This window comes from Pelodiscus sinensis, chromosome 31, assembly GCF_049634645.1.
Source record: "Pelodiscus sinensis isolate JC-2024 chromosome 31, ASM4963464v1, whole genome shotgun sequence".
Lineage (NCBI taxonomy): Eukaryota > Metazoa > Chordata > Testudines > Trionychidae > Pelodiscus > Pelodiscus sinensis.
Genome location: NC_134741.1, coordinates 5,110,162 through 5,122,325, shown reverse-complemented (window position 1 = coordinate 5,122,325; position 12,164 = coordinate 5,110,162). Strand labels below are relative to the sequence as shown.

Below are 12,164 nucleotides of genomic sequence, written 5' to 3'. Positions count from 1 at the left end.
AGGTTGGGAGGTGATGACCTCACAGAGAGTCCATGACAATGGCCAGATGGGACAGGCTGCAGGGCAGGGGCCATCTCAGAGCCCCCCCATGGCTTTGCTGCAGGGAGTCTCCTTGAGAGTTGCCCTTGAGGCCTTTTTGGAGCCTTCTCCTTTCCCACGACTAACTGACCTAGAAGGTCGATGTCTCTGTGGAGAAGGGAAGAGCTTCCAAGAAGACCATTTTATATATAACAGGGGAATTAGCTCAAGTGGTAGAGTGCTTGCTTTCAATGTGAGAGCTAGTGGGATCAATACCCACATTCTCCAATGAGGGGAAAAATTTCCAATTTTTCTTTTTACCAGCAGAGCCAGCCAGGGGGCTAAGTGGCTCCAGTAGCCCCCCCCCCCGGCCCGGCCCCCACTTCCTACTTGCTCTCCCCAAAAGCCAGCCACGTTGGGGCAGAGAGCTGCTGGACACCAGCCCTCCTGGGCCAGACAGTGGCAAAAGCACTGGAGACAGGTTGCATGTGGGGCAGAATTAGCTCCATTGAAAAGTGCTGCCTTTGCGCATGAGAGGTAGCAGGATTCACTCCCATCTTCTCACACTTACTCGTTGGTGCTGAGGGGCTGGCCCCTTTCCTGCCGCCCCACAATGCGCTTTGTGCAGGGGCCGCTGGTCTTTCTGCCAAGGTGCGTGGCTGGGAGCCAGGACTCAGGACCCTCCCTAAAATATACAAATCCCTGCCCCCCACGACCCTCTGTTCCACTCACACGGTCTGGCTGCTGCCCACATGGAACTCAGGGGCCAGGTGGGTGACTTGCCTTGCAGCTGTGACAGCATCAGACCCCTGCCACCCGCCTGCTCAGTGTGGAGACCAAGCCCAAGGGTGGCACCTGGGATGTGAGTTACACAAAAGCCTCTTGTCTCTTGCTCCTCGTCCAGTTCCCAACATTGGCTGCAGCTGCCAATTTCTGTGGGGGTGTAGCTCAGTGGTAGAGTGTTTGACTGCAGATCAAGTGGTCCTTGGTTCAAATCCAAGTTCCCCCTTGGAAAATTTCCTTCTAGTGGAAATATTTTTCTTTCCAGGTCCAACACACTCTGGCTTTACATTGCTTGAGGTTCTTGACATTAATAAGAACCCTTAATGCAGAGCTACTCAACTTTGGAAGCCCTGGTGGCCACAATGAATGGCATTTAACCAGGATGGACAGGGAAGGTATCCCTAGCTGGTGTATTCCAGAAGCTGGGAATGGGTGACGGAAGGAATCACTTAACAAGAGTCTGTCCTGAGGATTCCCTCGGGACAATGAAATTGGCTGCTGTTGTGAGACAGGATCCTGAGCTAGTTGGGCAACTGGCATGGCCCAGTCTGGCTGCTTTGATGTTCTGTTTGGTTTCTGTTCTTGTCCCCTTTGGGCAAGGGAGAATGGACCCTCATCCTGCGAAAGGCTAGTGTAGGTGAGCAAAGAGGCATGTGTCAGGTGTCTCTGGTGGTCTAGTGGCTGGGATACAAAACTCTTGCTGGTCTGGTCCCCACTCAGTGAAACTCAAGGAAACCAGCCAGATGTTTCCCATGGCCACTGTCTAGTCATTTTTCTCACCTCATTGTCTCATGTTACAGCAGCTGTGACCCAAGAGGTTACTTCAGGCTCCTTCCCACCTCTCCCTCACTGCTAAGGCAACAGTTGCTGTTTTCACATGGGGCAGAGCTGGGTGACTCAAACTGCCCCTTCTCTCTCCTGCATGGGCAGCACTACAGGAAGAGGAGCTGACACAAGGAGGAAGGAGAAAATTTGTTCCTCTTGGTTTCTGAGGACAGGACAAGGAGTAATGGGCTTAAAGTGCAGCAGGGGAGGTTTAGATTGGACATTAGGAAAAAATTCCTAACTGTCAGGGTGGTCAAATATTGGAATAAATTGCCAAGGGAGGTGGTGGAATCTCCCTCTCTGGAGATATTTAAGAACAGGTTAGATAGACATCTGTCAGGGATGGTGTAGACGGAGCTTGATCCTGCCTTGAGGGCGGGGGGCTGGACTCGATGACCTCTCGAGGTCCCTTCCAGTCCTATGATTCTATGCTTCCTTTTTCACCTCTCAGGGCTTTTTTCTCCTTCCTTGTTCATAGCAGGTAGGTACACAAAGGCAAGGCACCAAACCAAACAGCCTTAGTGCCAGCATGGGGCTTGAACCCATAACCTTGGCATTACTAGTATCAAGCATTAAACACCCAAGCCAGCCTCCCCACACGAAATCCATTGGAAAAGACACTACAGACAGCTACAGAGATGTCTCTGCAGCTGCCAAGGGCTTTTCTCTGATGGGGCCACTAGTGACTCACTGTGATGTGGGCTGGCTAGTCCAGCTGGTCTGAGGCTTGATCAAGCTCATCTTGCCCTACTGGGCCACTGGCAACAGCTGCTCTCTTGTGTGCTGCTGTGGGGAAAAGCTTCCCTGACAGCTGCTGAACTAGCTTGGTGGGGACAGTGTTAAACTGAAGATTTAAAGGTGTCTGGTTCATTTCCTGGCTCTGGCAGGAGACCTTTGTTTCTGTGGCTGAGCTGTTGGCTGGGTCTTCTGTAGAGAACCTGTCTGTCCCCCCTAAAAGGGCCTTGCCTGCTCTGCCTCATCCAGGGGAGGGGAAAAGAACTCTCCTTAGAAGTAGAGTCAAACCAGCCACCTAGGGGCAGCTGCTCCAGTCCTCTGCTCTATAAGCTGAGCTATGGAGGGGCCTATGGAGGGGATGCTTCTCTGTCCAGGTGTCTCTGTCCACAAGGGCAGGAACAGAATCCTGGACTCACCTTCTGCCCAGACTCACCCTCTTGGAAACAGCTGGTTGTAGAGGTGAGGACAGAGGGTCTGTGCCCATCTGCCAGTAGCTCCTGGGGTGGGGGGCAGGGCTTTGTGTGTTGGTATCACATGTGACATCACAAATGCCCTGATGCACATGGCTTGACACCCCCTCCTGGAGCAGCAGCAGGCTGGGAGGGTGGTGCGCTGGGATGGAACAGGCTGTCAAGCCTCTTTGGCTCCTGCCATCTGCTGCTACATGGCACCACATTTTGGAAAACCCTGTTCTCTGGACACGTCCCTTCTGCCTTGTGGAAAGAGTGTCCTCTTCAGTCTGGACGTGGCACTGAAAGAAGTAGAAGGGGATTGACAGGGGATGGGGAGAGTGGGGAGAGTGTCTCAGGGGTTTGTTGCTTTGGTTAGAGGTGTGGCCAAAACACAGGCCTTGCTGTGAGTAGGATTTGAACCTTTGCAGGGAAAGTCTATTAGATTTCAAGTCCAATGCCTTAACCACTTGGCCATCACAGCTGTGAGCTCAGCAGTGCCTGGGCACCAGCAAACAAAAGGTCTGAGGGCCACATAGTTGTTCCCTTCGGTGGGGGAGGGGGGGTCTGTTAGTCTGTAGCTGTGACAGGTGAAAAACCAACAAATGGTCCTAGAATGAGAGAATCCTGCCTTGTGTCCGTGTTTGCTGTCCCAGAGCGCGGCCCCATGGCTAAGCTGGCCCAGGCACCTGCCAGGTCCGGGGGAGGTGAGGGAGGCAGCCCCCAGTGGTGCCTGGCCAATGTGTCTGCTCCTCCTACCATCCCTCCTTATGTAGCTGGAGTCAGCTTCCTGCAGTTGAGCTTGGCCATGTCCCCACAGCAGGAAACCAAAGGCAGCAAGAGCAGATTTCTGGCCACTAGTCAGGTGCTCTCTGGTCTTAGTTGGACTCACTAAATCGAACTCCAGAAGGTTGACCACAGCCCGTCCTCCCCAGCTGGGTGTGGTTCTTGTTCTTCTGCACAGCTCAGCCCATAGAGACCAAGGACGTGCCAATGGGCATCTACATCACACCCTTGTTGACTTGCTGGAAACGCAAACCAGACACACAGCGGGTTTGAGCTGGTTCCAGCTGAGGAACAGGTTTGCCTGGTTTATGTGTATTGGTGCCAGAAAACGTTAACGGTTTGTATTCATTTAAAGAGTCCACATACAACAGAAATCCAGGATGCAATAGAACTGGAGAGATAAATGTTTATTGAAGGAAGATTTCCTAAGGTGGTACTTGAATTTGAACCAAGAACCACTTGATCTGCAGTCAAACATTCTGCCACTGAGCTACACCCCCACACAAAACAGCTACCTGCAGCCCGTGTTGGGCACTAGGCAGGGAACACGAGGCTTTTGTGTAACACACGTCTCAGGTGGGATTGACCCTCACTGAGCCCAGACTGTGATGGACCCTAATGAGGAATTTGTCCTGAAAAGAGTAAAGCTGGGACAGGACACAGGTTCTGTCTACACAGAAAAGTTGTTTTGGAATAATGGCCATTTAGAATAACAATGCCAAAGTCTGTGCAGCAATTCCGTTAATGTGAAATAATCTGAAGTAATAGATGGCTTATTCCAACTTCTGTAAACCTCATTCTACAAAGAATAACACCTATTCCCAATTAGCTATTTCAGAATAATGCGCGTGGAGATGCTCCACTTCCGCTATTTCAAAATGGCCCCTCCCTAGGCCCATTCTAAGTTATTTCTACCAGGGCTCTAAATCGAGATAACTCGTCTACATTAGCGGAGCCTGACTTGGACTCATTCTGAAGTTTCCCTGCAGTGTAGACGTGCTATTTTGAAATCACTGTTCAAGAATAGCTTATTCCAAAATAAATGTGCCGTGGAGATGTAGCCAGAGAGTCCTGAGAGATGAAACTGCTGGGCTATGTCTACACTCGCGGCTTCTTGCACGAGTAATATGCAAATGAGGCTAAGCATGGAATGTCGCTGATGCTCATTTGCATACCTAATGAGCCACCATTTTTTTCAGAAGAGGCTCTTGTGCAAGGAGGAGCGTCTACACTGCCCCTTCTTGCGCAAGAAAAACCCTCTTACGCAATGCCGTTCTTCCTGAAAAGTAATAGATGTAACTCCTTCTTGCACAAAAGCCTCTTCTGAAAAAAATGGTGGCTCATTAGGTATGCAAATGAGGCTTGGAGATATTCCACACTTAGCCTCCTTTGCATATTACTCGCACAAGAAGCCGCGAGTGTAGACATAGCCTTGGTGGGAAGCCAGGAGAGCAGACGCCAGCCTGAGACCTGAATATCCCAGGTCCCCAGCAGAAGCTGTTTATGTAGGTCCCATGGTGTACAAAGCAGCACTCAGGACGTTGAATCCTGCAATATGAGTTCAAGTCTCAGTGGGACCTACTGGGCTGGTTGCTGTGAGCGCCTCGTGCTCGGTGGGTTTTACATTCCTTGTCCTGAGGTTCCCCAGAGGCAGTTCTACTCCTGTGCTGTGTGTCTGAGGCCCAATGGAGCTTGGTCCATAGACTGATGAGAGTTGTGATCAGGAGCCTGATGCTCTCCCAGCTGTTGGTCAGGTCATCTGCTCAGCCGGTGCTGGAGGCAGCCAGACAGTGTGAGCGGGTCACAGGGGAGATTGGGGGAAGTGTCCTGAGTCCTGGCTGCCAGCCACACACCTTGGCAGAAAGACCAAAGGCCCCTGCACAAAGTGCATTGTGGGAATAAGAGTTGGGGCAGCAGGAAAGGGGCTGGCCCCTCAGTACCAGGCCATGGGCAGGAGAAGATGGGAGTGAATCCTGCTACCTCTGGAGTCTAGCAGCTTTTCCCCCCAGCTTTGTGGGAGGCCAAGTAGGAAGGGGCCTCTGGAGGCTCATAGCCCCCTGGCCTGCTGTGTCTGTGGAAAGGGGGACACATATCTCTCACTGGGTAACAGGGTGCATGGATCCTACTCGTTCCTGCAGAAAATGAAACAGGCTGAGCATTTTGCAGAGAACAAGCCAGAGCCCTTCTCCTGTCCATCCAGAGATGGAAATGGGGCCGTTCCTTGTGGGGAAAGAAGTGGGTGTGTCAGGAGTGGGATTCGAGTTCAAACCTCTCCACAGACCAGAACCCCACATTAGGGGCAAGAAAGAGCCTTGAGTCAGGCAGTGGAGAACACTTGGCTCCTGTTACCCTGAGATGGGATATTAGGAAACTTTGCCATGGAGCCTGGCTAGCTCAGGTGGTAGAGCATGAGACTCTTAATCTCAGGGTCATGGGTTCAAGTCGTATGCTGGGCGGTGCCCTTCCTTAACTCACATTCTCAGCCTGTGAGCAATTGGCTCTCAGTTTTCACCAGGGTTTTAGAAAGAAAAAGTCTAGTCCTGGGGTCCAGCTTTAGTAGAACCAGAGAGAGACCCAACTGCAATTTCCATCTTCTGAGGAGAAGGGAAGAGGATTTTCTTCTCCTCGGTTCTAGCCACATCAGCCCAGGGAGGAGAAAAAATAACCCTCCGCCCGCTGATTGTCCCCTGCACCTTTTGGCGCAAGAGCCTCTTCCACAACAATGGTGGCTCATTAGATATGCAAATGAAGCTCACCCTCTCCCTTTGCCACTTGCAGCTGCTCCTACCGGCCCCCCGCCAGCCACCCCATCCATGCTGCTGTGGGTGCCAGTGTCTTACCACACTGTGAAATCAGACCAGAGACGGACACTGTCAGTAAACACTCATATCGGAAACGCTCCTCTGGCTGCTGGGCCCACCAGAGCCGTGGGCCGCTGCCATCTGCCTGCTCCGTGGACATCTTCCCATTGCAGAGCGCGCGCCGAGCCAGACTGTGACTAGACAGCCCCTCTCTGGGCACCCAGGGGCTACATCTGCACTGCAGGCTTTTTGCTCAAGAATGGCCGTTCTTGCGCAAAAACTTGAGGAGCATCTACACAGCACGCGCATTCTTGAGCAAGTAATTATATGGCAAAGTGAAGGAAAAGGGCTTCTTGGGCAAGAGTTATTCCTCTCCCTCTCCCCATGAGGAATAAACCCTCTTGTGCAAGAGCTCTTGCACAAGAAGGTAGTATGAATGGGCAACAGGGTTTTTTTCGTGCAAGAAACCCCTATGGCTAAAATGGCCATCAGAGCTTTCTTGCACAAGACAGCGTGCACACTGCCACGGACATTCTTGCACAAAATCACATGGCAGTGTGGACGTACTCTTGCACAAGATGTTTTGCACAAGAACTCTTGCACAAAACAGTTCTTGTGTAATAGCCTGACGGGCAGATGTAGCACGGGGGAGTTTGGATTTGCTACTAGCACTGAGCTTTGTACAACAGCCCAGGAAACATTGTGAAAAGCCAAAACCTTCCTGCTCTGGGTGTCCCTGGCCAGCCTGTGAGTGGCACAAAGGTTCCTGGAATTGCTTGCTTTGGGTAACTGACAACAGCTCAGATGAGGTGGCTGAGTGGTTAAGGCGATGGACTGCTAATCCATTGTGCTCTGCATACATGGGTTTTAATCCCATTGTCATTGGATGTTTACAGCCCTTCCTCTTGCTTCTCCCAGATCTCTCTCTAGTTCAGTGCCAGCCCCTGCTATAACCCTGCCTGCCCCAGCCCCTCCCACTGCAGCCTGGGGAAAGGGGAAATCTCCACAGAGACACTCCCAGATGGGACCCTCAATCCCTTCTGCCCTCAAGGGGAAACCTCACAAAGGAGATTCCAGGCAGCCAGGCCATGGGGGTCTCTGAGATGCCCCAGCCCTGCAGCCTGTCCCACCTGGCTGTTGCATGGACCCTCTGTAAGGTCACTGCCTCCCAGCCAATGAGCTGAGGTGCTGCAAAAGTTCCTTGTGATGTCACTGCTGCCTCCCAGGGCTCATGTCCTGCCCCTGGCCAGCCCCTTGGCATGTGTGTGCTGCTCTCCCTGCCCCCCTCACTCAGGGCTGGTTCTGGGGCTCACACAGGGAACATCAGAGGCTGCTCAGGGTGCCACATGCCCCCAAGGGCACCTTTTAAATGTCAGGGCAAGCCAGGATCTATCCCGTCCCTTCTGCAAGACCCCACCCCTTTGCTGAGCCCCTGCCCTCCCCAAACCTTTCCATGGACTCTTGGTTACTAATGGACACCTGCCACTAATGACATAATCACACCCCAGACATTTTGCTAGGGCTGCAGCTGGGGAGAAAAGTTTCATTTAAATCATTAAATGATTAAGCGTTTGAACTGTCTCATGTTAGTTGATCAAACTTCATTTTAAATAAAGGAAAACATTACGGCCAACACAAAAGGTTTCGGTGCCACATCCCTAGAGACTCTGGAACAAAGAAGACACATGAGAAGAACCCAACTTTCTTCCTTTTGCTGAGACGTGGATGGATCTAGCTCAGGTTTCACTCAAGGGGTCCATCTGCATGTGAAGTACCTGTGACAGCCCCTGTGCTCCTCTGCCCCTCATCAGCAATGCCACCTACTTGGGGGAGAAATTGTCCTGAGACTTGTGTAAGGGGACTGTTAGCCCCTTGCTTAAACTGTGTGGGAGTGTTTGGTTTGCCAGCTCGCAGTATCAAAAGGGGTAGGGTCCATGAGACTGACAGACCCCAGAGACAATGGAAAGCAGCCAACACTCCAGCTCATCCTGTCTGACAGTTTGGACAGGCCAGTGAGAGGCCAGGCCCGTCCTCCCTGTGAGCTGGGATTGTTCTGGGTCTCTCTGAGCAAGGAGAGAGCAGTGCAATCTGTGCTGAGGGGCAGTCCTGCAGGAACAGAGCCAGACACAGACAGCCCAAGGAGTGCAAGCTGTGTGGAGAGGCAGTTTTTGCAGCAGCTGAGCCTGACACTCACAGCTCCAGGTGCGCAGACCCTGTGTTGAGCAGCAGACTGACAGTGCTGAGAAGCCAAAAGGGACAGAGAAGCAACGCAAGGAGCTGGAGACTGACAAAGCAGCACAGCCTACAGCTGGGTGTGGTGAGCAGCTGGAACCAGCAAAGTGTGGGGAGTGGCTCTGGGCAGGGAGATATCACCAGCCAAGAGGCCCAGCAGGCGAGACTGGGAGAGGGGTCTGGCCACTTAGAGCTTGAGGCCGTGTGGTCACTGCCAGAGCAAGCGTGTCCAGCCTGCAGCCCCCTGCAGCACATCCAAGGCCTCTAAGGGGCCTATAGGGAAGAGACTGTGGACTGTCCTTACACTCTGCAGGCTGCTGTTTTGATGTCCCCGTGCTACAGAGCAGGGCTGTGTGTTCTCATTTAACCATTCTCATTTTTTCTTATTCTTTTCTCTTTAATCAGTTGATGTTTAATAAATTGTATTTGCTTTGAACCTTATGAAATGATCACTGGGCAAAGAAGGCCTGCAGTGTAAAGAGAGCACCTCAGAGTAGGGACACCCTAACTCCTGCCCCTAGCGACTACAAGATCGGGGATTAAGCACCAGGAAACCTGGGCCCAGACTTGTTGGGGTTTCGAGGACTCTGCTACTCAGGAGAGTGGAGGGGGAGCCCTCAGGATCAGGGAGCCGTGGGGTAAAGGAAGTGGGAGCGGGGACTCAGATCCTTTCGCTGGTTCATTTCACCGGGGTGTATAGAAGCCAGGAAAGTTCCCCACAATAGCAGGACCATTCCCCCGCTTACACAAAGTTCAGAGCCCTGATTGCTGCCCCTTGCAGCATGGGACAAACAGCTGATGTTTTTGGTGGGCACCTGGGGCTCTCAGCTCTCAGGCTGCCTCTGCTCTCCCGGCCCCTCCAGCTGCCCCATCCCAGCTGCTTGTTTAAGTTTTGTTTTTACTTAAGTACCAGCTCTAGTAGAAGCCGTGTGACACTCTCCTCTCCCCAGTCACTGCATGGACAGTTTGCTGCCCCCAACCAGAGTCTAAAATGGCCCCCTGCATTTCCCCTGGCCCCATGGGGCTGGCAGGAAAGAGGCCCAGGGCCAGGCTGGAGCCAGGGGAAGCAGGAGGCAGGGAGATCCCCAGTCTACACAGCTCTTTTTTGTGCAAAAGCCTCTTGTGCAAAAACGGACCCCAATTAATTATGCAAATGAGCATGACAAAATGCCAATCTGTGCTACATTTGCATGAGTTTTTGGGGAAGAGAGATGCAGTATGGAGATAGCCTAGGTGGTAGAGAGCCATAAAGTGACCTACACTCAGGAAAAATCCCTGGGCTGCAATTCTTAGTTACACAAAATAAGAATAATTCACCAGCTCAGACGTGATTTCTAAACTGCCAAACAAGGAAAATAATAAAACCATGGCGCCCGCTGGGCCATTTATGTGCGCCCGTGGAGCATTCTGGGCGGCCCCTACCCCGGGGTTCCGTCACATGCCGGTGCCGGCTCCAGGCACACGGCGCCTGGAAAGCCCCTGCTTGGGGTTGCGGCACATGCCGGTGCCAGCCCTGTCTCTGGGGTCGCGGCACAATCCGGTGCCAGCCTCGGGAACGTGGCGCATGCTTGGCCCCGCACCCAGGCATGTGGCCCATGAGCGGCCCCGCCCCTGGACGTGTGGTATGTGAGTGGCCCCGCCCCCAAGTGCCCGGCAGCCCCAAAATGTTGGGGACCACGGGACTAGGGAGACTTTTCTCTACCCACACATTGCAAGAAGTCCAGTCTTTTGTATGTTGCGACTGTGTGGCCTAATGGATAAGGCGTCTGACTTCGGATCAGAAGATTGAGGGTTCGAGTCCCTTCACAGTTGCTTTTACCTTCCTTTGTCTGTGCTCATGGATCCTGGTGTTGCTGCCCTGGAAAGGTCCTATGTGACAACGTGGTTTTTCTATAACCCCATTGGAAGGCCTGTACCTGTTCAGTAGGTCTAAACTATGGGGGATACTGCAGGGGAGGGTGGGAGTGTTACTGGCTTGTGAAAGCAGGGCTGGTGGTTCCAGGAGAGAAGCGGCAAGCTGGGCTGGCCTGGCCTGGCCTGGCCTGGGGGGGGAGAGAATCAGCCAGCAGGGAGTGGGACTGATCAGGGTGTGCACAGATCCTGAATAAAAATTAAAAGCCTTTTAAATATCCCCGCTGCTGCCAGTGCCAGTGAGGTTTAAGGCACTGCCATGTGTCGGAATGGAGAGAGCCTGGTGCATTCACCATCCGGAATGAGAATATGGATACAAAATTCCAAAGATGGTGTCGGCTTTCTGAAAATAAACGAGCCCCTTTTCAGTACATGATGTGGTGGCGCAGGGTTTCTTGGGTTACTCTGGTTCTGCTGGCGGAAGCAGGGCTGGCTGGGGGGGGAGGGGGAGCAGTGGGGCTGGCCGGGAAAGATGAGGGGGGGAGAACTGACCGGAGGAAGCAGGGCTGGTGTGGGTAGCAGGGCTGGCGGGGTAGATCAGGAGGAGAAGTGGGGGAGAACCTCCAGGCCGACAGAGGGTGGGGGTGAGCAGGGATGTCCAGGGGGAAGCAGGGGGAAGAGAATCGGCCGGCGGGGTGTGGGACTGATCCTGGCACATACAGATCCTGGGGCGCTGCCCATCCCGTGCATGGTCCTGATGAAGCACGAAGGAGTCTGGCCTCCTAGATTCCATTTTGCCACCCCCTCGAGTAGTATTGTTTGTCCAGGTGATAGTCTGGTTTGGATCTGTTTCTGTCTGCTGTAGAATTGATTTTGCTAGGTGTAAATCAGCTAAGGTGGTGGGGTCTGATTGGTTAGGTCATTCTGTTACAGTATGTTCTGATTGGTGAGTGAAATTATACTAAAATAATTGGTTAAGGAAGAACTAAGCAGTATTGAGTTTCTCTATACAAACTGGGGTCCAAGAAGGGGACCAGCAAGAAGAAGGGAAAGGGGAGAAGAGAAGAGGAAGGAAAAGGGAAAGGAAGACCAGGAAGGAGGAGAGACGACCTGGAAGCAGAACTCACCTCCAAGGCAGCCTAAGAGCAGAACAGCCAGGACTCCTCTGCACAGCTGTTGCAATGGTTTGCTGTGTGAATTTTGTGGCAGGTGACATTAGGCCTGCGCACTGGGATTATTTACCAGTTTCCCTGGTATGCCACTTCCTGCAGCTGTGATGGCCAAGTGGTTAAGACGTTGGACTAGACATCCAATAGGGTTTCCCTGCAGAGATTCAAATCCTGCTCACAATGAGGCCTGTGTTTTGGCCACACCCCTTTCTAGGGCACTAAGGGCCTCTGTGAGTTACCAGCAGTGGGGCTGTTGGTGTCACAGTATAACTAATTGCACCATTAGGCCATGTCTTCACTCAGGGGGATATTTCTGCTGCAATCCCTCTCCAGGGCTATGGCTACACTGCAGGCGTCTTGCGCAAAAGCTTGTAGAGCATCTACACTGCACGCATGTTCTTGTGCAAGTAAATTTACAGTGCAGCGTCGGAAAACAGGGCCTCTTCCAGAAGAGTTATTCCTCTCCCCCTGAGTTATTACTCTCGCCATAGGGGCTTCTTGCACAAGGTTATTTT

The 12,164-nt window shown here is 52.6% G+C and overlaps 1 long non-coding RNA gene and 3 other non-coding genes across 4 annotated transcripts in view; all 4 read left to right on the top strand.

The window, feature by feature from the left end:
* The window catches only part of LOC142821651 (uncharacterized), a 262,426-nt gene that overhangs the window by 95,392 nt on the left and 154,870 nt on the right, over positions 1-12,164 (top strand). The gene's annotated exons all lie outside the window — the stretch shown is intronic.
* Positions 956-1,027, top strand: TRNAC-GCA (transfer RNA cysteine (anticodon GCA)). Its single transcript has one exon. It is a non-coding gene; the product is annotated as a tRNA-Cys (tRNA).
* On the top strand, positions 5,980-6,052 carry TRNAK-CUU (transfer RNA lysine (anticodon CUU)). The gene has a single exon. It is a non-coding gene; the product is annotated as a tRNA-Lys (tRNA).
* TRNAR-UCG (transfer RNA arginine (anticodon UCG)) lies at positions 10,369-10,441 on the top strand. Its single transcript has one exon. It is a non-coding gene; the product is annotated as a tRNA-Arg (tRNA).